Source organism: Pseudopipra pipra, chromosome 4 (genome assembly GCF_036250125.1).
Source record: "Pseudopipra pipra isolate bDixPip1 chromosome 4, bDixPip1.hap1, whole genome shotgun sequence".
NCBI classification, from domain to species: domain Eukaryota; kingdom Metazoa; phylum Chordata; class Aves; order Passeriformes; family Pipridae; genus Pseudopipra; species Pseudopipra pipra.
Window position 1 is genome coordinate 3,571,179 of NC_087552.1, and position 23,616 is coordinate 3,594,794.

General features: G+C 38.1%; 1 long non-coding RNA gene across 1 annotated transcript in view; it reads right to left on the reverse strand.

Moving 5' to 3' along the window:
• Nucleotides 1-23,616, reverse strand: part of LOC135412649 (uncharacterized) — a 62,455-nt gene that overhangs the window by 17,756 nt on the left and 21,083 nt on the right. Inside the window, exons 3-9 of the long non-coding RNA XR_010429830.1 lie at nucleotides 16,945-17,057; nucleotides 16,567-16,654; nucleotides 12,247-12,326; nucleotides 11,986-12,043; nucleotides 9,397-9,693; nucleotides 7,192-7,346; nucleotides 3,035-3,136 (exon numbers count right to left, since the gene is read on the reverse strand). This is a non-coding gene — a long non-coding RNA (uncharacterized LOC135412649). The remainder of the gene's footprint in view (nucleotides 1-3,034; nucleotides 3,137-7,191; nucleotides 7,347-9,396; nucleotides 9,694-11,985; nucleotides 12,044-12,246; nucleotides 12,327-16,566; nucleotides 16,655-16,944; nucleotides 17,058-23,616) is intronic.

Genomic DNA, 23,616 nt, shown 5'->3' on the forward strand with positions numbered 1-23,616 from the left:
CCCTGTGTTTTGAAAGGAGGGGGAAAAAAAAAGAACAAGAGATAAACAACTGCATAAAGTTTCTAGGGAGAAATAAAACAATAGTAGTTTTGGGATGGTTTTCTTAAAAAGCAAAGGCAATGAGGTTTACTCATGTTTATAACACAGGAGGAACCATTCCAGTGTTGATAAATTAACTGGATAAACACAAACAAGTGTGTGACCGGCGATTATTCTGGAACCTGGGTGGGCCACAAGCATGGGGATGTATCTCACATCAAAGTTTTCAGTCTAATTATGGGTGGAAATCACTACAGTGTTTTTGTGACTTAAAAATTTATGTCTGAAAAACCACTATACTAGAGCAACTTTTAGATTAAGATCAACTTCTCATTGAAATCATCCAAAAGAACTGATAAGATGAAATAATCACGCTGCAGAAATATTTCTGCTTTTGAGGAAACAGGTTACAGTGATGTTCTAAAAGCCATAGACAAACTACATCCACATTACAGCTTGGGACAGTGAACAACATTTCTCATACTCTTCAGTATCTCTCACAGTAGAAGTGAGAGGATGAAATTACCAAAGTTAAAAATACTATATAACAACAACTGCATCCTCACACACATATGGGTTACCTGTATCTGCTTCAGAGACATTCACCCTGAGTTTGCCACAGCCCCTGTAAACACTATAAATATCAGGCAACCTCCAGTGAAATTTGTCTCTTTGATTATTTGAAATATTTTGTATTAAATCTGGCCCTTGCTATTGGCCTCAAACATGAATCCCATATCTGATGGCTAGGATTCTCATCCACGGTGTAAGAGACTTGGATTCACTTCCCAAACCTGGATTAAGTAAAACAGAATAATTTCCTTCAGAGCTTGAATTTTAACCTTCAGCGCTACATTCACGTGCCAGTTACTCTAGGCATTGACTCTGCACCTTCCTTTACCAGAACTTAAAGAATTGGAACATTTTTTAATTCTCAAAGCTCTGTGGGACACAAGAATTGTTTTTTACTAATGAGAATCCTATCAGAACACTGTGTACGTGTATTTAAGGTTTGTTATATACACTGCACATACTATGAAAAACTGGAGAAAGACTATAAAAACTAACTAGAACTCCTAGTTCATTGAACCCTACCTTGTTAGGGACAGTGCTCAGCTACTATTTCACATGTGCCCCCAAAGCTTACACTTCCAACAGCCATGGGAGAGATGGAAATCAACAGCAAGGGCTGGGATAATTGCAGGAAAACAACAATATTATTGGCACGTGAGGAATTAGTGAAATATTGAGTACCTGAAGGAGCTGAAAAATGCACCTTACCTTCTGCAGCTTCCACACTGAGGTTTTTTAATGGACACTGTCATTTACGACTTCTAAATTTTTAAGTCCCCTAGATGTGAAATCCTCAGCCTCCCTCTCTAGAGTAATTACTGAAAGGTGTTTCCTACCAAGATGTTTATAATGTTGGGGGTTATTTTTTACATTGTTTCTTGCCATCAAACATGGTTACATGAATACCTGAACTAGATGTATCTTCTCCCCACCATTTGTCAACTGATACAAAGAAAAACTTCTCCTTTTTCTGTGCTAATTGTTGTAGCAATATGTTACCAGGAACAGAATGAGTCTTAGTAAGATTTGACACTACGTGCAGAGTAAAGGATGCATCTAGACGGCAAACCCTGGATCCCAGCCCTGAAATCCCATTTTATACTCATTTCCTTGGCTTTGGGAAGACATTAAGACAGCCTGCAGCTTACCAGAAAAAAAACATTGACACTGACAATCTCAGTTTAAGCAGATGTTCCGCAGATGCAAAGGAAGATTTAGAATGTTTTCTGGACAAGACTCCTGAAAATTACTCTCTCACAGATGAATAAACATCAATACAAAGCACAATGCTGCAAGCCTTGTATTTCTATATAACAGATAAGGAAAAACCATCTGTCCATTGTGGTAATTTGCCAAGCAGCCAGTCTAGCATACCATTTTACTATCTGTAAAATATCCTGCTAATAAACAATATTTCTTAACTGTTTTCATCCTGCCTGCACATGCTAAATAAAAACTTCATTGCGTGCCCCATCTCTATTAAGGTCAGTCATGTACATGACAAGGAGATCAGTTCCTGCAAGTGTAACTGTGTGCCTCTCTTCAATCTGGAGAAGAAAGAGAGCTTTACACTGAATATTAGTGTTAACCTTTTATTTTGCAGGAACTGCTCTATTTAAGTGTAATATTCCTTTGGACTTTTTATTATTAATATCCCATGCTCTCAGTATCCAATTCTATTCTTCGTTGTCTTTCAAGTGCCAAAAGCCAGTGGGTATTAAGAGATAAATTGTACTCAGCACTACTTGGGTCCAACAAATAACATCAAGAATATGTTTGCAATTAAAATTCACACAATGGAATATTCTAAGTGAACACAATTTAGTATCAGTAGAAGCACATGTTGATGATGAAAAATACACAATGGCATGGTGCTCTGTGCTGTATTATGCAAATGGATGCAGCAAAGGTCAAAGCTTATCTCAATCTCATAATAATGTAGTCTGCAGAGAATAATTAATTTACAGTGTGCTTTCTTACATTGTGGAACACAATACTAAACCCCATTTTATTCAGGAATTTTCTTTTTCATTCTGTAGAAAGAAATAACATCAAAGACTTTCGATTTCCTGTTTGGGGGCTGGGGGGAAGGAGAAGGGACAGTTCTTTGATTCACATTGGTCTAACAGTAACACCAAGCTAAAACTAACCATTAAAAATTCTGTGTTTTAATTGCTGGAAATGCTGCTAAATTTTGGTGTTTAGAAATGAGATTTCCATGCCCAGTACCTGCCTTACATTACTACAGCAGAAGTGTTTGAACGATTTCCATAAACCAAGCAGTACTATAAGGATCCAGTTGTACTCCACAGTTCCCTACACAGGACAACAATTCAGATCTCAGTCTCGTGCTGTGGATTTGAGGCATCATCCAGTGCAGGGAGGTTATGAAGTTGGAAGCATAAAAAGCCAGGATGCTCACCCGTGTGCCATGTGCTGGTGGGAAGCTGGGAAGTGGAACTCTGGTTCTGTCACTGCAAGCACAATCTTCCCCATACACTGGTGCTGCTCCATTTTTCTCTGCCTGCCAAAAAGAACAATGTGATTTCTTGGCTTTGTGAGAAAAAGACCTTTCAGGAGCTGATGTTCAGAGCAGCCCATGATATGTTATGCAAACACTTTTTCACATATATTAAGCTTTAAATAAACGTTAAACATGAAGAGCTGTAAGAAGAGGGGGCTTCTGACATCAGCCTCAAGAGAGCAGATCTCTAAACAATAGGATGAGATGCTGGTGTTCTTTCAAATCCAAGGGAATTTATGCCTTGCCTTCAAATGTTTGTACCAGATTGTCATTTTGATTTGGAAGCTAAATACAGGTTCTGGGGAATGAAGAGAGGTCACACTGTACAGAGCACAGCAAACTAACACGATAAAGAAGTAGTAGCTATGTTACAGAGTTGTGTTTTACAAAGCATTAATTGGTCCTAGAGGAAGTCTGTCATTCATCTGGAATTTTAACCCAACTTCAGCTTCAGTTCCTTTAGCTTGTTTCACCTTGTATTTATTTTCTAGGAAGCTGAGTGCTTGTGTGGTTGCTTCCAGGAATCCTGAACATGATGTCCGTGCCATCCAGCAGTCTCTAAAGCTCATTCTGTGCTGCTCACAAACAGATCAGAACAATTCTTTCACGCTTCGTATTGCCTTTCATGGGAGAAATTTGCACCCAGCAAGCACTTTTGCCCTGTCCTGAGAAGTCACCCATCGTTATAACCTCAAGTGTTGGTCACAAGATGTAGAACTAGACCAGCTGCTGCAGTACATCATCATTCAAACTCCCATAGATACAGTACTCCTAATGTCAGGTACCTTTACACACTCCAAATGAAACACTGGCAATTCCAGAGGAGGGCGGAGATGCTGTGGAGTAGTTAATGTTGACAGTAGTTGCTAAAAGGTCATTTTGGAGACATTCATTAGTTGTTTGCTTTAACAGACAGTCATTATTATTGGCAGCAGGAATTGGCAGAAAGCAGTGTTATTGTCAGAAAGCATTAAAAGAGTGTCATTTGTCAATATGGGCTCTTCTGTGGAGCTGGCTGAGAACTCCATCTCTGAATTTAAATGCGAAAAAAATAGCGTGAATACCCCAATGTGGTTTTATCTGCATCTCCTGATATTGTCACTGAGGATTCTTTAGGGACTCTGTATCAGCCCACTATCCTCTCTGTCTGGGAGAATAAAAGAAGGATTTTATCGTAAACTTCAGCTTCTTTGATGCTGTTATGAGTTTTTCCAGATCTAATAATCTCTCTGTTTGCCTATCCACCTGTCAGCTAGGCACATTTAGCATTAACTCTATTTCTAAACACAGATACAAAAATTTTTACTATCCAGATGAATTTTTATCTGTTTATCTGAGGGGGAAAATATATTCAAGATTACATTCAATAATATTCAAGATCCCCTTTCTTGTTCCAAATACTTGAGCCAGTGCTAACCATAACTCAGGTCAGACTCAGAAGGGGTAGTGGAAGAGAACTATAAATGACACTTGTAATTTTCCTTTTGGGGCATTCCAATAATGGAAATACAGTTTTTGTCTTTAATGCTGTCAAGTTCCACTAAAAGCATTTTTTAGCCCTTCCCAAACCTACATTATAATAAATGCCAACTCTCCAGTTATTAGATATTTAAATATTTGTACTAAGAGTTTTTAATAATGAGAATACACATTGCAGACATGTATGCTGTTGTAGTATTCAAGTGAAATAAATCACTAGGGTCAGTTATTCCCAGATTCTTTATAAAGGTGATTTTCTTATCAAATCTCAAAATGTCTCCTTTTTAGTATGGGCACAGCTGCACTAATGATTTAGAGTTATTACTAAATAACTTCCAGAATAAACACAGAAGCACCCACTAATTATTTGATGACACCATTCATTCTCCAACTGGCTTCCTTCACCTCTAGCACTTGGAATCTGTTTAATTCATTTCTCCAGGTTCTCTTCCCAGCAGTGAGTCACATTTCCCAGTGGCTGTAGGAAAAGAAGCTTTTAAGCTTAGTAATGGCTTCAGCAGAATCAGACATTCAAGGACTGGTACTAATCACACACTCAGCTGCTTAGAGCTTAAGTCCTCAATGGAAGAGAAAATACCAGTTCTAAAACTCCATAAAAAGAAGTTAAGAATTTCTAGAGAGCCTCTTCCTTCCCACCTGGGGAGGCAGAAATGGCATATTTGGCAAAAAATGGAAACTGGCAACAGCCAAAGTGTTGATGCAAGTCTGATGTCTTCAGGGTTGCTGACATCTTGGAGTACTAATTTTGACCCTGGCCATCATTCTTTTCCTGATTTAAGAGTTTCCCTTTTTATTCAGTTCATTAACAATGAAACTGAATTTTTTAATTAATTTGCCTAGTGAAAGAGGGCAATGTCTTTTCACTTCAAAAGTTTCCATATTTTAAAGGGACTTGTTTTTGTGCCCTGTTTGTGAATCAGAGGAGGAGGTGGTTACTATGTTACAAAAGCAATAAAACACACAATTTACTAAAACATTACCTGAAAATATTATCCATGGAAGAATGAGTCTGATTAGCTAACAGCAGCAGACAGGTTTATGACTGCAAGTTTTATGACTATTTGATAACATAAAGTGTTATTTGCTTCTCAAAAGGAAGTTGCAGCACATAATGCATTTGCTGAGCTTAGTGGTGTCATCCCTATAAATCACACAAGTTGCACCCTCCAGAAATAAAATCTGCACTGTATTGTTACAAATTTAGTGTGCTAATAAAGTACTTGAGAGATTATTTCTGATTTTCAATACACAGTCAAATGAACATTTTTATTGTAGCCAAAGGCATTCGCTGCTGATAAAATTATAAATAATATTACCAGTTACTGACATTTAATAATGACCATAATCAACCTGAAGCAAGTTGTTCCTTACATTTAAAATCAGTAAAAGATGACAACCTTTGGTGGTCTGTTTCAATTACACTTACAGGATGCAGTAATACAACATAACTACAAGACACACTTCAGTTACATTTTTTTCTTGCATTTCCCTGGTTAGGGGGAAAAAAAAAAAATCTATATTATGTGCTGTTCTTTGGGCAGACTGAATTATTCAGTTCCTTCCATGTGGTCGCAGCCCATGTTTTGTCAGTATTTGGTTCAAGCTTCCTCGTGTTGATTCCATCACAAGCAAATATTAATGGAATTCCACAGACACACTTGCACTGCAGTGAAATCTTGAAGCACTACATCCTGGCACTGCCAAAGAGCTGCTGTTCTGGGTTACAAACACCCCAAAATGAAATAACACCCCAGCCACAGAAGTGTCATGTGATCTGTCATACACTGAGTTCGGGAAGCTGATGTTAGAAAAGTTGTTCAGAATAATCACCAGAAAAGGAAGATGTAGTCTATCTGAGTTACTTAGAGAGTTTCTGTGACTACAGTAGCTGAGTAACCAGTTATGTTTGACATCACCACACTCCAAAACTCCTCTTGGCCAGTAAAGTATATATAGCAGACAGTGGAAGGTGTCAGGAGAGCAAAGGATTTACATGAGCATATAGAAACAGGCCAAGGTAAAGCAGAGAAACAAGTATTCCAAGATCAGCACATGAACTGTGGAAACATTTTTTTATAATACAATTGAAATCTCAACTATTACTACTGTCTACTAGGGTTAATCCTATTCAACTTATACATTATGTTGTGGGTTCAGCCCTTGAATAGTTTGCCATGCAGCACTTCTGCACGGGATTATCCAATCAAAAATTATCAGCTCCCAAGATTAAGAGAGCCCTTGACTTCAGGAATAATATTTGTTGTTACTCTTTTTAGTATTACTATTTTGAAAACTGATAATTAAGGAAGAGTAATTATTATTTTAATGTCATTTCAAATTTACTGACAAGAAATGCTTGACACTAGAAAGAAACAAAAAAAAAATGCAAGTTAGTACAGCAGCATCTCTAAGAGGCAGCTATTTGACTTGTGTTTATACCATAAAAAAAAATTAGGCAGAACACAACTGAATAGACTGTGGCAGATCAGGATTATCCAAGCACCAGAGAAAAACAACATAAAAAATAAGCCAGCAGCCAAACTAGTAGAAATCACCTTTTCTAGGAGTGTGGTCTGAAGTTTCATTAAGGCACAGGTTCCCAGACTGTTTTTAGTGGAGATGCAGGTATTCAGACTGCAGATGTTCCACAGACAGCTCATTAGTCACACAGTGCTCAGTTCACCAGGCTCCTTCCAGCTGAGAAACCCTACTGACATACAACAAAAAGTATAAAAAAGTGTGTTAATGACGTTACATTTGTCTGTAAGCAACCTTCATGATTACAGAGAGGTCACAGGCCTGAGAGTGTCAAAGGATGCTCTCAGTGAGATAATAAAAGTCTTAATAGAACAATTTCTATTAAAAACAGAGCCCATTCTGTAGAAGTCTTGAGCATCACTACTTCCAGCTGCTCCCCTTGCCTCATGTAAAGGTGTCACTTCAGCCATATGCAGACACCTGTTCACTTCATCTGCTTCCCTCCTCTCTCACTTGCATTAACTGCTCAGCTCATATGATACAGAGATCATTCCTATCCCCTTTGTTTAGTACCAGCACAACAGAAATACAAACAACAACAACAAAACATTACTTCCTGGAAATTTTACAGCAATTGCAACACTCTTTGTCACTAAATAATTATTTCCCCATTTTCGTCTTTTTGTCATTTATTACTCACAAGGCAGTAAGAGCATAAGTATGTTGGAGAAGGAAAGTCTATTTAAAATGTTATAATTCACATGTTCTTTAGCAAAACCAGCTCTGAGCAAGACACCAGACAACTACCAAATTCCTAAAAGCAGGAGCCACAGAAAAAGGTAGGGAGGAAATCTTCATGGCGTTGTCCTCTCCTCACTTGCACACCAAGGGGGCAGAAGAATCTGCAAAAGAGAGGAATACTGCAGATACTGCAGGTGAGTACACTTAATAGTTAACAACCTGAAAGCTAACACTAATTTAAATTACTCCAATATTATATGCACATTCCCCCTGAGGAAATGTAGAATACTTGTGAAATACTGCTTTTAAGGTTCTTGGTTTAGTCACTGAAAGACCTATTCACCTAGAGAGAAAAAAAAAGTATTATATCTTCTACATTTTATACATGGCTACATTCAAACAAAATGAATTATTATAGAGCCAGATTGAATATTTTAACAGGAACATTTAAGGTGTTATCTGAAATAGCACTAGAACATCAAAATGCTTAGTGCCCATGCAGGAATTGCCCTTTGCTCACAGCAGATAAGCAAAGACTACCTGATACTATATTAAACACTTATGTACACATTTCTCAGGCCAGTTTTATTTATCACCTGTACATAATTATAATTCCAATGCCTTAATTCCTCCTGAAACCATGACTCCCTGCAGCTCTGTCCCAAGCAATGATGGCATATACTGAAAATCAGAACCCAGGGCGCTCCCACCCAGGATTCCCAGAGAGAGCTGGTCAAGGAGCTGCTCCTCCCCAAGTGCTGCAGGGAGATCTGTCACAGGGATGGCAGAGGGTAGGGTATCCTACAGCCTATCCTGTGTGGCAATACTTTAACAGGGATTAAAAAAAGCTATCAGTAGTAGACTTCTGTTTATCTGGAAAGGAGTTTACCAGAACTCAAAAGTTTGTTGTCCCCACCCGTTCTCCTCCTTCAAGTGGTGTCACTGCATGCCTCCAACACTGAATTCCCATTGCTCAGGCAATGCCAGCCACAGATCAGGCCTGTCATTTTTGTTGTCTTGTTGCAGGCCTTTGGGACCCGCAAAAGATGGTGCATCAAAGTCACTATTTGAATCCCCTGTCAAACTGGTCTCTGTTGCTGAGTGATGTGCACCGTCAAAGCCTCTGAAACGACCAGCACTGTAGAATTTGGGATTTTGTCACTCCTGAGAAACACTAATCTGCCTTTCTTTGAGGACATATTTTCTTGCTGCTGCCACCACAGCAGCTTCAGGAAAACAACATGACTTGTGTCTCTCTTAGCTTGTTCATCTTGGGCCTCAGTGTTCAGGCTGGCTGCTTTCTGCTTCTGCTGCTACTTAGCCTGCCCCGGGGTTACATAGATCTTTGCAGAGCATTTACCTGCAACATTTCTGGAAAGTCAGAGTCCTCAAAACACTCACTGGGCTTCACAGCTCTAGAGGAAGATTTCATAGAAAACTTCTGAGTACACAGAAAACTCAGTGAATTTGTCAGTGGTTACGGTTATTATGAATGATGGAATTAGGTTTTCTAATTTTATACTGCTTTACTTATGTTTTACCTGTTTCAGGTGAATGCAGGTTCCTCAAGTATTCTACACTCAATACAGCAAAGTTGATTGCCATTATCTGTATCAAAGAACATTTCTGCAGCCACTTTTTTTTAGTTTTCAGCCCAGCATTTGAGCATAAAATCCACTTAGAGAGCTCTTGCCTGCATGGGATGTTCATGAGCTGGTATCTTTTAAAACACTCTTTCAGAAGTGAACTCTTATTGCAGCACAGTTGTGAAAAAGGTCTTGCTGCATCAGAACCACAAAAATTATACAGAAGGTAAAATCAATATAAGTCTTGACCCTCTGGGAATAAGATGAAATGACAGGTCAGTTACTCTTCGTCATTTGTGACTAGAAAGGAGCTTAGGAAACACATTCCATGGTAATGACACAGGAGGGAAGAAAAGGAATCCTCTCAGTACCGCAAGTGCTAAAAGAACACCACATAAAGTAGTTCAGTAGTGACATTTTAACAGATTTAACGACCAATTTTAACAGATACTGTATTGTCTACTTTAAAAATACAACCCTCAGTAAAAAGAGCCCTGTCCCACTGCTGCAGCTCAAACTTTCTGTTTAGAAAATTCTGGTCTGAATTCCAACCTAATAACCTATTTTGGGGTCTGGTTGCAGCAAATACGCAAGTTTCACTTAATTGTGTCATGAAGTGTTTGGGTGAAGCATTTTCATAGTCCATCTGCACAAATAAATACTGGTGGCCTTCTGGTAGGAAACCTCTCACTGCAGTGAATGCAGTAGCCAACCTCATTGACATGCAAGCCAACCATCATCTCGTTCCCTACATCGTGTGTGAACAGCAAACCTATTTCAATGCTGTCCCAAATGCACATGACAGCACGACTGAAGTGCTTTCAGCTTTACGGTATCCACTACAATTCTTTATCCCAAAGTCCTTGGCATCAGTGGGGAAAAAGCCCTTCCTTGTGAATAAATGGACCTCCATCGAAATTCTACAGGCACCTGAACTGACTGCAAATGAACCCAAATATTCGTTGGCATTTTGTTAAAAGCAAAGGCCTTTTCTCTATGAAGTTGTTTGACAGAGGATTTTACTGCCCTGAATTTCTAGTGTAACAGATAGCATATTGTTTTTACTAGGAGATAAAGCTAAGAAGGGGTGTTTCATGATATTTCAGGAGATGAGGCCAATAACAAGAGAAAAGATGGATATTTTATGTCAACTTTTAGCCAGAAAGCTTACTCAGTGTCAATTAGACTGCCCATTATGCTAAATATTAGAAATCAAGCAATAAATTAAAAATCTCCCAGAACCATTGATAATACATAAAGAGAAAGAACATTCAAGTCAACTATGTGCTAGAAATGTGTAAATGGAAGGGACAAACTATATTAGTGGGAAAAACTTGCCTAAGGACTGAGAGCTCTTCTGTTTACTTAGAAATTACTGAGTTGGTCAGAAGTTACTGAGTTGACAAAAGCTCAAAACTTTGTTAGGAATTCCTTCTCCCTTCAGGATTGGAATAGCAGAAAAGAAAGGCAGCATTTTACCATTTCAATTCTGTGTTAAGTCCTGTCTTTATGACACTTCATTTGTCAAGGTTAATATTTGCCTTTCATTGTCCCTAAATAAATTCTGCTTATTATAGTTACTGAAGTTACCTGGCAAGTTATAGTAGAGTCAGCATTTGCTGTGTTATGAACTCTGCATTGTAGATATTTTAAACTCTATCCTTCCTCTGGGTGAAATGATTTCTGTAACAATGGCTATTCTAGGTGTCTATTTTGGGATGGACCTACATTGAAATGACTGCACGAAGTCGTCATTAAAATACAAATGAAAGAAAATTCAGCACAAGTACTGTGCTCCTCAGATTGCCTCATCCTTGTTTTACAGCACTTACATTTGTATTGATTTTATAATGAATGCACATGAGATGAGGGAAGTGCTGACTTTTCTTGCTCTGCCATGTTCATTGCAGCTTTTCTTGTCTGAGTGAGGTGCAGTGTCTCACTGAACTATTAAAAAGGACTTACTGCAGTGGAATGAGTTTCTTTTACAGCATAACCATTATACAGCTTTTCTCATAAGACAACAGGTATAACTCATTAAGTGCATTAAGAGAAGAGTGAAACCTGTGATTTAATATTCTTTAGAATGCACAACTTGAAAGAAATTGCAGTTTGGAACACTATTAAAGCATCCACAGAGGCACCACTAACAAACACGCTGCCTTGTCCCTTCACCCTCAGCCTACACATGGATTCTGTGGATAAAAGTGACCATGCAAAATCATGCTGTGTATGATTCTTCAAGTGACAGTGGTAATGGGTTAGGCTCAAATAAGTTAGTGAAACATTGCCAGTCAGGGCTTTGAGAAGTTTTCCTAGAACATTAGACCGATTTTCTACCTGTGAGATCTCTTGAAGACGTTATTTATTTAGAGACAGTATGTAAACCACAAGCAGAACAGTCAGCTGGCACTGAGGAAGGGTGATGGCATTACAGTGGTTAATACCACTAGAAATACCATTTGCCACAAGACAATTAATACCAGGTGACAGATAATGTTGAAAATTATTCCCAAGGACTCTGCTTCAGAGACAGCCACCTACCTGATTAGCAGGCCTTGTCAGAACTCACTGCAAGCTGAGAAGAGACAGAACGCTCACACTGAAATATATGAGGGGAAAAAAAATTAAAATATGACATTTTAGCCCTTGAAACGGTTGTTTAGACAATACAGCAAATTAAAAGAAACTTTGACAGCTGTGCACTTTATGCCAAGAAAAAAAAAAATCATATACTAGTACTACCTGAAAAAATATGCTACTATGCTGTAAGGAGTTACAAATAAAATAAAAAATAAAAAACACCTTTTGGGCTTGACAGAGCTGTTACATGAACAGTTGTAAATTCTCAATGGAGATTAGGTCCATCCTGAGAGACTGCAGAGCTGAAAATGAAAGATTTTGTGAATTAGCAATATTTACTCATTTAATCCAGGTCCTCAAACTGTTCACAGATACTGCTGAAGAAAATCACGACCAAGAAAGCCAGGCCACAACATCACATATGCCACGGTCCATATTTTTCTAGGGCTTTTATAGGTAGCTATTAATTTGCTAAATATTAAAACAACGAGGCAATTTTAACCTACCCAAAACTAGGGAACTTTCCCCGTAAGGATGTGACTGTGGCTTTTTCTCTGCTGCCATTTCAGCAATATTCCCTTTGCAGGGAGGAAGAAGTAGAAGTAGTCTTAATGGATTAAGTCTATATTGACACATTAAAAAGTTTCAAACTTCTGTTTTTCATTCAAGTACTTCACCATTACCTGTTACAGATTAAACTGCTGTCCAGATATAGCTTTTGGAGTTTTGAAGCACATACCTCAGATATAGACTGCAGCCTGGTTGGGTCAAAATGTACTTGGTGCCCCATTATTTCATCTGTATCTCCACCTGGGTTTTTAACACCATCAGCACACTACTTTAGATCACAAAGACAAGCCTAACTGGACTTCACAGAAGACAGGGGAAGAAAACATTACCATCTCTAGAAAATAACTCTCAAAAGCTTTTTAATTTCAAAGTGCCTTCCTTCCTTTTTAAGAGAAGCAGTCCCCTGCCACCTCTCTCATAGCAACAGGGCAGTTTCAACATGTCCCAAGAGCACAGCAGATGGTAACACAAGCTGTTTTATTCCAGCTGTTCTGTTATGCACTCAGGGTTACAGACCAGAGCCTCCTGTGGGGAAACGAGAACATTCTAGAGGGTGCTGAAATATTGTATAAGGACCTTCCAAAAAGATCCACAACTGAGTGATGTGGAACTACAAGGCAGGTATTCTGAAAAGCCTGGAAAACCTGTAATAGCAATTGCTGCCTTGCTAGCCATGGTCCCACACTGGTGACCATGGCCCCTGTCACAGCTACACCCTGCTCGAGTCCTTACAAGGAGGAATATGTTTGTTTGTTTTTTTTCCCTAGATGGAAAGAAGTATATTTTGAACAAGAGTTAGTTATAAAGCTTTATCTTTGTTAAATTCTGCTCGAGGAAAGAATCCCAGAAACTCCACTGTATTGCACAAGGCTCAAAACTTCCAGTTCAAATGCCAAAATATCCCTTCTCTGCACAGTGATTTTAAATTTTTGTCAGGTACTACCTTTCTATTTTAAGCAGGAACAAGCAGCTTCAAAGGTACATAATACTGCAATACTGTGAATTTTGCTCTGGTAAATCTTCCATGGCTTTCTGAGTAAATATAGTCCACCAGTACTGTTTTGACAAGAAAGAAACTTGCAACTCAACTTGTATTTTCTGTACCACTTTAGGCAAGTACTCAGTAAGTCTTTTTTCAGTTGCTGTTACACAGAGAAAGAAAGAGAGTAAACCATTACAAGATTCCCCAGGTTCCAAACTAAGGAGATTTCACTGCTAAAATACTTTTCAAGCAAATTATATCCTTCTTTCAACTGACTTGAAAAGAGCTTCCAAGATAGCTTATTTCATAGATAAAAGTTGTTGCAGTAAAACTGATTAAAATGTATTACATTATTTATAGTTCAAAGTTATCTTTGCTTCAGGTAAGGTATTTATACCTTTCATCAGGATTAACTATTTTACCAAGCATTTTTTAAACGTTAAGTCACTCAATTTTAATTCAATCCATTACACCTGTTAAGTCTATTTTGGAGAGATTTCTGAGGATTTATTTCACAATAGATGAGCTTAATGTATATTTCAATGGGAGACAGGATGGGTGGTTGGACAGATATGATGAGATGATCCATGTATCAGTCTCCTAAAAGAAGAATTTAACCTTAAAAGAGGGAGACACGAAATGCACTCACTGGCTGCTACTTAAGGCTTTTTTCAATCTGTCTTCTCCTTCTGTGCACCTGAAAAAAAAATGCTGAAGCAAATTATATTTCCTTTGGGAGCACATGCTATTAATGGCTATTAACACACACAGACTGGTGTGTTTGTCAACAGAGAACTTCACAGAGATGCAGTTACATCAAGAAGGCAATTCCTGTATTGGTTTCCTGCATTTAAACAAAAGGGTCCCAGTATAGCACATGGGCCATCAGGCACTTCTCTATTTACCTCCTATTAGCTGGCAAGGTGACTATATCAAACTTAGAAACTCTAAATTTTGGTTACATACTGATAAAGACTCTTTAAAAGATCCTCAGTTTCTCAGATCATTCCTAGAAAGTGCAAAATTCTCCTCCTATAGCCAATACACCATTCATTTTATTTTTTTCTCACACCAAAAAGTACAGCTACATTACATTTCCCTGTGCTGCAGCATTTGCATGTTGATTCTACTTTAAAAGATTTATGTATTCCTTCAGCAACTTCCTGCACGCTAAGGAATTTCCCCCCCCCCAAAGCAAAAAACCCCATCTTCCTCTTTCTTGGAAGTGTTTGATACTAAAAATCAGCCAGATACATTTCTAAAAATGCCAACAGAAGGAATGCTTTTCCCTGCAACTCTTCTGAAGTAAATTGATTCGGTTTGGTAAGCACTACCCACTGCCTTGGTGTCATCTGGAATAAAGAGATACATCCTCTGCTTTGTAAGATCCATGCTAACAAATTACTGTGCATCTTACCTGCCTCCACATTTCTCTGAACAGCTTAATGAGAGAGTTGTTGACTTCAATCTTATTAGGTGTAAACCAGAAGCTGCTCTTGAAAGCTTCTGGCATTTGTTCAATGTTTATTTTGCACGTTGTACACTTAATTTTTCAGCTGAGAAATAAGAAGTGCTATGTTTTGCACAACATTCTCAGGCAGTGTAAAAGAACAGCAGGGTTTACATGGTCTTTTTGCTTATTCTGTTGTTTAGGAGGAGAGGTTTTCCACTGTTTTCAAGCTCCTTGACATACAATTTCACTTTATGCAGCAGCATTTGTTTACGTTTGCATGACACATCAAACACACTAAAAGCTCTTTGTCATGTTTTATCAGTGTTTCCCAGATTATGTCCTGCTTCCATACTGACAGGCTTGACAAAGGAATTCTTGTCGGATAGTGAATTAACTAGACTCACAAAATTTCTTCAAATTTCTGCAGATTAGTTGTATTCTGCTTTTCCCTTGAGGGACAACATGTACATAAAGACATTGAAAATATATTTTTCTCTCAGGAAACAACTTGAGCTCTTTAGCAGGTAATAAGAAAAAGCAGTATCTATTGATTATTTTTGAATCCTGCACCTCAGAAAGTAATCCATCCTGCCTTGGTTCTTGGGTGATCAGTTTGGATAAGATTCAAATATAGGGGTGAGGTTAAAGTAACAACAACAGCAAAAAAAGGCACTTACTGGTCACAGACAGCTCAAGAATCCTAGCTTTGCTAAAGACATTGCTATGAAAGGCTGGGTTTTGAGGGAATAAAAGTTAAATTTGTGTCCATCTTTCAGGAACAGTATATTGGTAACTCACAGGAGATGACATTTCGTTACTCATCCTATTATCCAGCTTTCAGACAGACTCCCAGACTGGATTCCCTGTGTCATCCTACAAACTGTGCTCTGTGTGAGGTGTAACACTTCCACCACGCTGAAGTGATCACGTTATCAGTAGCATGAAATTCCTTTTATTTTCTAGGAAGCATTTCACATAAAGTGGATAACTTGTTTTTCAAGAATAATTACAGGTTCCTGTGAAAAGCAAAGTTCTCCAAAACTCTGCTATAAACTCTTCAATTAGAAACCAAATATTCCATCAAAATCCCCTTAACACATGACACCAATAGTGATTTTTGGAAAAGTATTTTTCTGACCTTTATCATAATATCTACCTATTTCCACAAAAAACTCGTTGGCAATAGAGTTACTTCTTGATATCTCACAATCTTTTCAAGCTGTGGATGGTATCTTTAAAAGGTCTTAAAAACAAATCATGCCAAGTTCTCCAATCCCAAATGGGAAAATTTTATTCTAATAGCAAAGACTGAATGACCCTTCCTATATTTTTCTGAATTCTGTCATCTATTCAATGATCACTTGGAAAGGAGTCGACACTAATCAGAATGTTCCTCCCTAGGCACTATTTAAGGCACGAGGCACTATTTAAGTGAAATTATAACGGTTTAGCATTTATTGCTATTATTATACAAAACCCACTTTGTGTAATACATGTGACTATTTGTACAAAGGAACATTAAGCAAAGGATTCTCACCCCTTTCACAGTTTTCTGTATTGTATCCACTGTTTCCCTCGGAATTCTCTTGCAGCTGGAAGACTCATTCACCTCCTTCTCTGCATACCTGCAACACATATTTTAGACAGAAATGTTTTGTTTTGCTCCAAATAACTGAGTTACTGAGGGGAAAATTATCCTTTTAATGAACATCAAGGTTTAAAGCACTCTAGCCCACTGCTAAAACAGATATTTTGGACTAGAATATGGTTTGATCCACCACCCTTTGAACAGGCACAGGCCTGCTCTGAGTTCCTACAGCAAATACTCTGAAGAATAAGGGAAAACCCAGTTCTTATCTAAACAGCCTCTAACAAATTTCAAATAACACACATGAAAAAATATGTTAAAACTTACATGAAGGTGAAGATTTTAATTGGTTGTATTTGACAGTCCACTCCAAGAAGAAAGCGATCTTTACCTCTGAGCAACGTTGCCAATGTATTCTCAGGGCTAAAACTGAAAACAATCTGCAAAGGCAAGAAGCAAGAGCCCTCCTTGGTCAGTAACCTTTTCACTGATGGCAGAAATCAGAGAAAAGTGACATCACACTTTTTGCATTAATAAGAAGGGTAATAAAATAGAGTTGGGATTAGCCTTTGAGAAGCTCAGGCTCGTGGACCAATATGCCTGGTGAAAGTTCTGCCTGACCAATTACGTCTTCACTGAAGTTCTTAAAATAATGAGAACCGAATCTGACATTTAAAGAAAAGAACAAGAACATTTGTCTACTTAATTATGTTAAGCCTGAAAGCACTTCAGTCCTATAGTTTTCCCTTTCATTATGTTATTATATAAGCAGCATTAGAACAAGAGAATATTAGGTCCTATACTTCAGTAACTCCACTTTCTAAAAAGGTCTTCACATTATGTCAGAAGCCAAATAATGCACGCCCTTAGTTTACAGCTCCACTGCTTTGAGTTACCAAAGTATTCAGGTGGGGAGTTTTTGGTTGGTTTTGGGTTGTATTTTTAATTTTTCCCTGGCCCCCATGCACCAGGATAATTAGAGACTGAGAGTACCTGTTGTTACTATAGATTTCACAATACTTCACTAGAATACCTCGTTAGGTCTGCTTCCCTAATTACACCAGTCACACCAAAGACATTGCCATCACAAGGCTGAGCCTTCCATTATTTTATTTTTTTTTTTTACCTTGGGAGAAAAATGCCACTAGAATTGCTTCAGCAAGATTCCCTATCCTTTACAGTGAAGGAGGAATTTCACTCAGGGGGGTTGACTTTAATACAAAACACACTAACACAAAAAACTTCCACATAGCAGGAGACAGGGGTCGTCTTGTTTATAAACACTTTTGGGAAGCAAATCTTCCCTCTTGTGAGAGCTCAAGAACAGGTATGAAATGCAAGGAATGGTAATATCAATATATGCTGATATTTAAGGGAGGTGGGAGGTAGCATGGTAAGGATGAAATGAAGGATTTCAACAGAAAAAATATTAACCAAGCTTTGGATAAAATCAGAAAACTGTTCCTAGTGTATTCACAAAGCCACAATATTGGTTATGGGTGGCTTTGTGGTAGTTTTTTTTAGTTGGTTGTTTTTTATACAGTACAACACTTTCCATGTTTCTATAGAGTGAAATAAATAACATAATTTTGATATTTAATACCACTTCTGTGACCTCTTTTTTTTACTAAAAATGTTTTTTTTTAATTTGAGGCTGCAGTAAAATGCAGGTTATTCCAATGGAAAATATTCTTTGATTAAGTATAATCACCTCCAAAAGAAAAGAAAACTGGTATTACTATATGTCTACAATTTGGTACTTGCTGTTAGAAATACACTTATAATGGAAGTCAGAGCAGCAGAACCGAAGTTAAATTTACTCCTGTTCCCTATAAAAAGTATACACCTTCCTCAAATAAGAAAGGTTTTCCAAATTAGAGTATTATGAAGAGGAAACTGGGAGGAAAATAGACCGTCATCCTACTTAGTAAGGGAGCACAGCGTGGAAAAAAATCAGTTTTGCAGGCATAAATATTTTTTCTCAAAGCAAAACTGCATAGATTTTACCAACAGGATGCTCTGAACAAATTTCTTAATTCAAATCACCATCTGAGTTAACAAAATCTCTTGTAGGCTGAAATATATAAAAGAACTTTCAAAAAAGGGTTTTGCATAGTCATTTCCCTGCAGGGAAAAACTGGCTGCTTTGATTCCACCACGTGGTTCAATCATATTCCACCTCACGAAGCTGTTGCACAGCCAGTAGGAAAAACGGGATAAACAGAAAAAAAAAAGTAGTATTTTCTGTGCCATTGTGGTGGTGACAATTTTCTGAATGCTGTTTACTGTAAGCACATGGAGTAACTCAGATGTTTAACAGCTCAGTGTTGTTACTTAAAGCTGCACACTTGATCAGAAGGCCCTGACTACAAGGCTTCAATTGCTTGTCAGTTATGTATTGTACCCAAAAACTGCAGGTCGTTTGGCCTTGTGGAACCCAACAAATACAAATTATGATATTTTTAAATGTTGCCATATTTTGGGAAAGAAACACCGATGTGACAGCAAGAAGTAAAACTACGTATTGCTAAAAAAAAAAAAGTTTACCTGGGAAACTATACTTTTTAATTAAAAGCATCAAACCCCAAACTTTCATTGTGAAACAAAAGGGACATATTTCCACTATTTTTCAGTAAGCAAAACCAGATTGACTACAAAAATAGAACTCTGGGATTTAATGGAGAAGAAAACTTTGCTAAAATAAGTAATTGCAAAATATCTGGAGAACTCAAGCTTAACTGTTAATTATTCATGTTTCTGTTTTCATTTCCAGCTACTGTGGAGCTGCTGATGCTGGCACTCTCTACTAGGTTTAAGCATCCTTTCAGCTCAACTCTGCCAAATTAAACTGTCACTTTCTATTAAAAAAAATCTATAGCGGGAGGTTTTTAATCTTCTGATTTATACTTTGTAATAGGAAGTCAAAGTTTAAATTAGGACGGTATCAGCTTATGAAATAAAGCCTGAGCAGTGCAGTGACAACCACCAGTGAAGAAAAACCTCCTGCTCGCACTAAAGTGCACAGCAGAGCAGTTTGAGCTTCTATTTTTTAAAGGTTTTTATTGTACACACTCTCAAGTCAGTCTCCCGCTTGTTTAAAATAGCAGTGCCCATGGATTCTGACAGAGCACCCCTGAAGGAAGGGGTCACTTGCCAGGCAGTGTCTGAACTGTACCTGACTTTATTGACCCACTCCACCTGCAGCCTGTTCACCTTTCAAGTGTATTAAGCAGGCAGTGCACAACTCACCTGAATTAACACTCCCTTATGTGAGCTGCTCCTCCTCCAATTTTCATAAGGAACTAGGGGCTCCACACTTCACTGTGCTGAAAATTAAACTGAGCCAACTTTGGTTATTAAAAAGCTTTATAAAATGTCATTCCCTCTCCTTTTTTTTTGTAAAATTATTACAAAGAAAAACTACAGTAATAGTCCTATTTAATTCCCTTGAACACTACCTTTTCTTTACATTTTTTCCTCCTAAGCATTCTCCATCTTCTCCACCGGTGTCACTCCTGCATTTTCTATCACTTTTTCCCCCACCAATCTATCTCTACCCTTCTGACTTATTTATTTTTTTTTTCCTGGCAGCTGTGTCCCTTGTTTTCTGTACAGGTACAACCACTATTTCCTCTCTGTTCTCCAATTGCTCCTGTGATGCTGCAAAGCCAGTTCCCTCCTCAGAAGAGGGTAAGCCTTGTAGAGAGGACCTGATTACCACAGAAGGAACACGTGCACTGGAGGAGCTGAACCTGTTTGCTCGGTCCCAGCAGAGAGAATTATTACCCATCAGCTGATTTTAATTACTTCAACAGCAAAAGAATCTGTGGCTAAACATTCAGATGAGAATTTGTCAAGGAAAAAATAAAAATCACAGAGACAAGAAAATCTCAAGTAATGGAGTAAAAGCAGAATAAAACAGAAATACCTCAACATTTGCTGTGGAAGGAAACTTCCCAGACACTTTACCTCACGTGTTTACCTAAAATATTCTCATGATCTAAAATTCCTCATGTAGAGTAAATTCTCAAGCTCTCATTTCAATTCTAAAGACTTATTAGCTTCCCATTTCCAAGAAACCTTCAGCCAGAGAGCTTATCCAACTGGTTTAAATTTTCACACTTAAAGACAGCTCTAATATGTGCTTTCTGCTTCTACTTGGGGCAATATTTCCCTCAGTGCCTTTTAGAAGTCCAACTCGAGATTATAAACAGGACCTTTTAGTATCACCATAATTTAAACATTTATTTTTTTGAATCGGTAGATTAGTGTTTAAAAATGGAAAATTAGTTTCCAGGATTTGAGTTTTCTTTCATCGAGTTCTACATTTCATCTTGTGTACTATGAAAGTTTAAATTCCTCTGTTCCCAAGTCATGAGACCCAGAAATATTGGTTTTCTCTATTTTTACAGAGATTATTGTTCTGAGGTACAGCTGAAGAAAATTCAGTTACAAGATGTGCTCCAGACAAGGGGAGAGTGACCTCAGCCTAGGAGAAACAGAATTTATTAGGGTTACTTTAACACAATTGCTCATAAAATGATTATTTACTGCAATCACTGGCACTCTCTCCATCATGTCATGTCTCATGAACTTTGAGATCATTTTTACCGAAGTTTAAATTGCCTATAAGCATAATCTTGTTATGACATCTTTATCTTGTCACAGGAAATTTTACTCCCATCCTTCTTTTGTCCTAGGGATCTATAGTTCACTCCTACTATTAATAGATGTCAGCCACTCTGTCTGGCTCAGCATGTTCTGCCAGGCTGGATTCCACTGGAGCCACCACTTACAGCTGTGGCTCAGCCAGAATTCACTCTCTCTTTGGACAGACCGAGTAAGAAAAGAGATTAGGGAGGAGAATACACAGGCTGGCTCTAATACAATTAGTCCACAACACTGCAAGGTCACGAGAGGATAACTAAACTGGGTGAAAAGACTCAATCTCTACAAAGATTTTTAGAAAGGACTATTGAAACAGTCTTCTTGCAGCATGGTGTCCTCAGTATTGCCAACAAAGTATGCCACTTCCTATGCTTGGTTTATGCTTTATATTCTTTTGTGCTGCCCCACATTTGGTTTTTGTATCCACTCTGCTTTGTGCCGAGAGCCTGATCCTGCAAAGTGTGACACTACTGCTGTCCCCTGAAGAAAGCCAAGCTGCGTTTCAAAGCTCCATAACTCAAACTTCATGGGGATTTACCTCAAGATTCCAGTGCAAGAAGTTACGCAGATGAACCACACAGTGTGTGAAGAAGTATCCCTTCTTTTGTTTCAAACCCATGACCTGCTGCTTCATTTGAGGCCCTCCTGTTACCACATCACTGCTTTCATGATTTCTTAAGCCTTTTTGCCCTCTCCACCCAGTTGTTGCATTTCCAAACTGAAGGGATTCCAAGCAGCTGCTCCTCACACAGAAGCCACGCTATACTTATGATTCTAATCTCCACAAAATCTTATTCCTGCTTTTATCCATGGTTTATGACCTTCTCCCCATCCCACCACATAAAAAACAGGAAGCACCTACTTTCTGGGGTGACCACAGCTGCCAGTTAGTGGTTTAGGAAGCAAAAATTCGAGAAGTGACTGTAACAAGAGTGGAAAAACTGCTTCTCATCACCAGTGCCACAAATGGTATCTGACAATTCCACCATAGACCCTCTTCTGCCTCCTCCTCCTCATTTAAGCCTCATCCACTTCATTCACTTTCCTTACATGAAAATCTGAAGTCTCCAATTATGTAATAGAAATTAAAATGCCAGAGAACATCAGGAATTAAATACTGTGATAACTGTTTCCCGCTACATTTTCCACGTTGGAGCAGCACAAATGGGGCAGAAAGTCACCATATGAATTACACATTATTAACTTTAATTATTCCAAACTAAGAGGAATATTTTCATCACAAGATTTAAAGAATGCATTTCTCCCATACAGCCATTTTTCAAGAAGCAGGCAATTTAAGATACAGCTTTTTACTCAGCATGCCCAGTTGGGTAACTTAAACAATTCTTTGCTCACGTGTGACCAGATAAGATTTTAAACACCACTCACACTTTGTATAAAGGGTCTATAAGCTGAACAGCTACATTCACTGAGATTGTTCAGAATTTTTTCATATAATAAAGAGCAGTGAACAGTTGCAAACAATCACTACTGTAATTCAAGCAACTCTGAAGCCTAAACTCCACTAATAAATGTGACAGACTCTCTAACAGAACACACAAAACCTGTTGAGATCTATTTTCATTCAAGCAAACAGCTAAATTATCCCATCCCTGCAAGGGAAAGCAAGGATGGGCTTCTCTGTAGTCCAAAGCTTTGCTGAAAATAGATAATAAATCATAAATTAAATTCCCTCCCCTACTAATAACCACTGCCTGGAGGAGATAAGCAAAATTTGGGGTTTAAGCACTCAGCCTGTTTAAAATTCCAAAGATGCTCTGAATATGATAAAATTTAAAGTATGGAGAAAAGAAACCACTAAAAAACTGTAATACAGTACTAAATGAGGATGGGCAGGAGCCAACATGAAGCTTGTGTTCTGCTGCAGGCATTTTTGCCCCACTCTCACAAGCACACTGATGAGGATCCATTCTGTGAAAGTACATAAGAGACCTCCAGGACACCTCTCAATGGATTTTCAAGTAGTCTGAAATAATCAAAATTGACTTTTTGCTTCTAAATGGGAAAACTGGAAACTGCTAGAAGAGTTCTCCTGGATTAGATATTCCTATCCTCATGCAGTTTGTCCTACATTTGATTAATTGCCACCATGAAAATCATTTTCTTCATGCTCTGCTAACTGTATTCTAAAGGAGCTTTTCTCTGATAATAACTTCAAATTCCAATTGCTGTGACAGACTCTTCTCCTCTGAATTATCTGGACCTTTGATGAAGACATATCACGTTTATCTTTGCTGAAATCTAAGGTGATAGCCTCTGAAGCTCTCCAGCATGCTTCTGCCCTCATAAGGTATGTGTGACATCCTACAT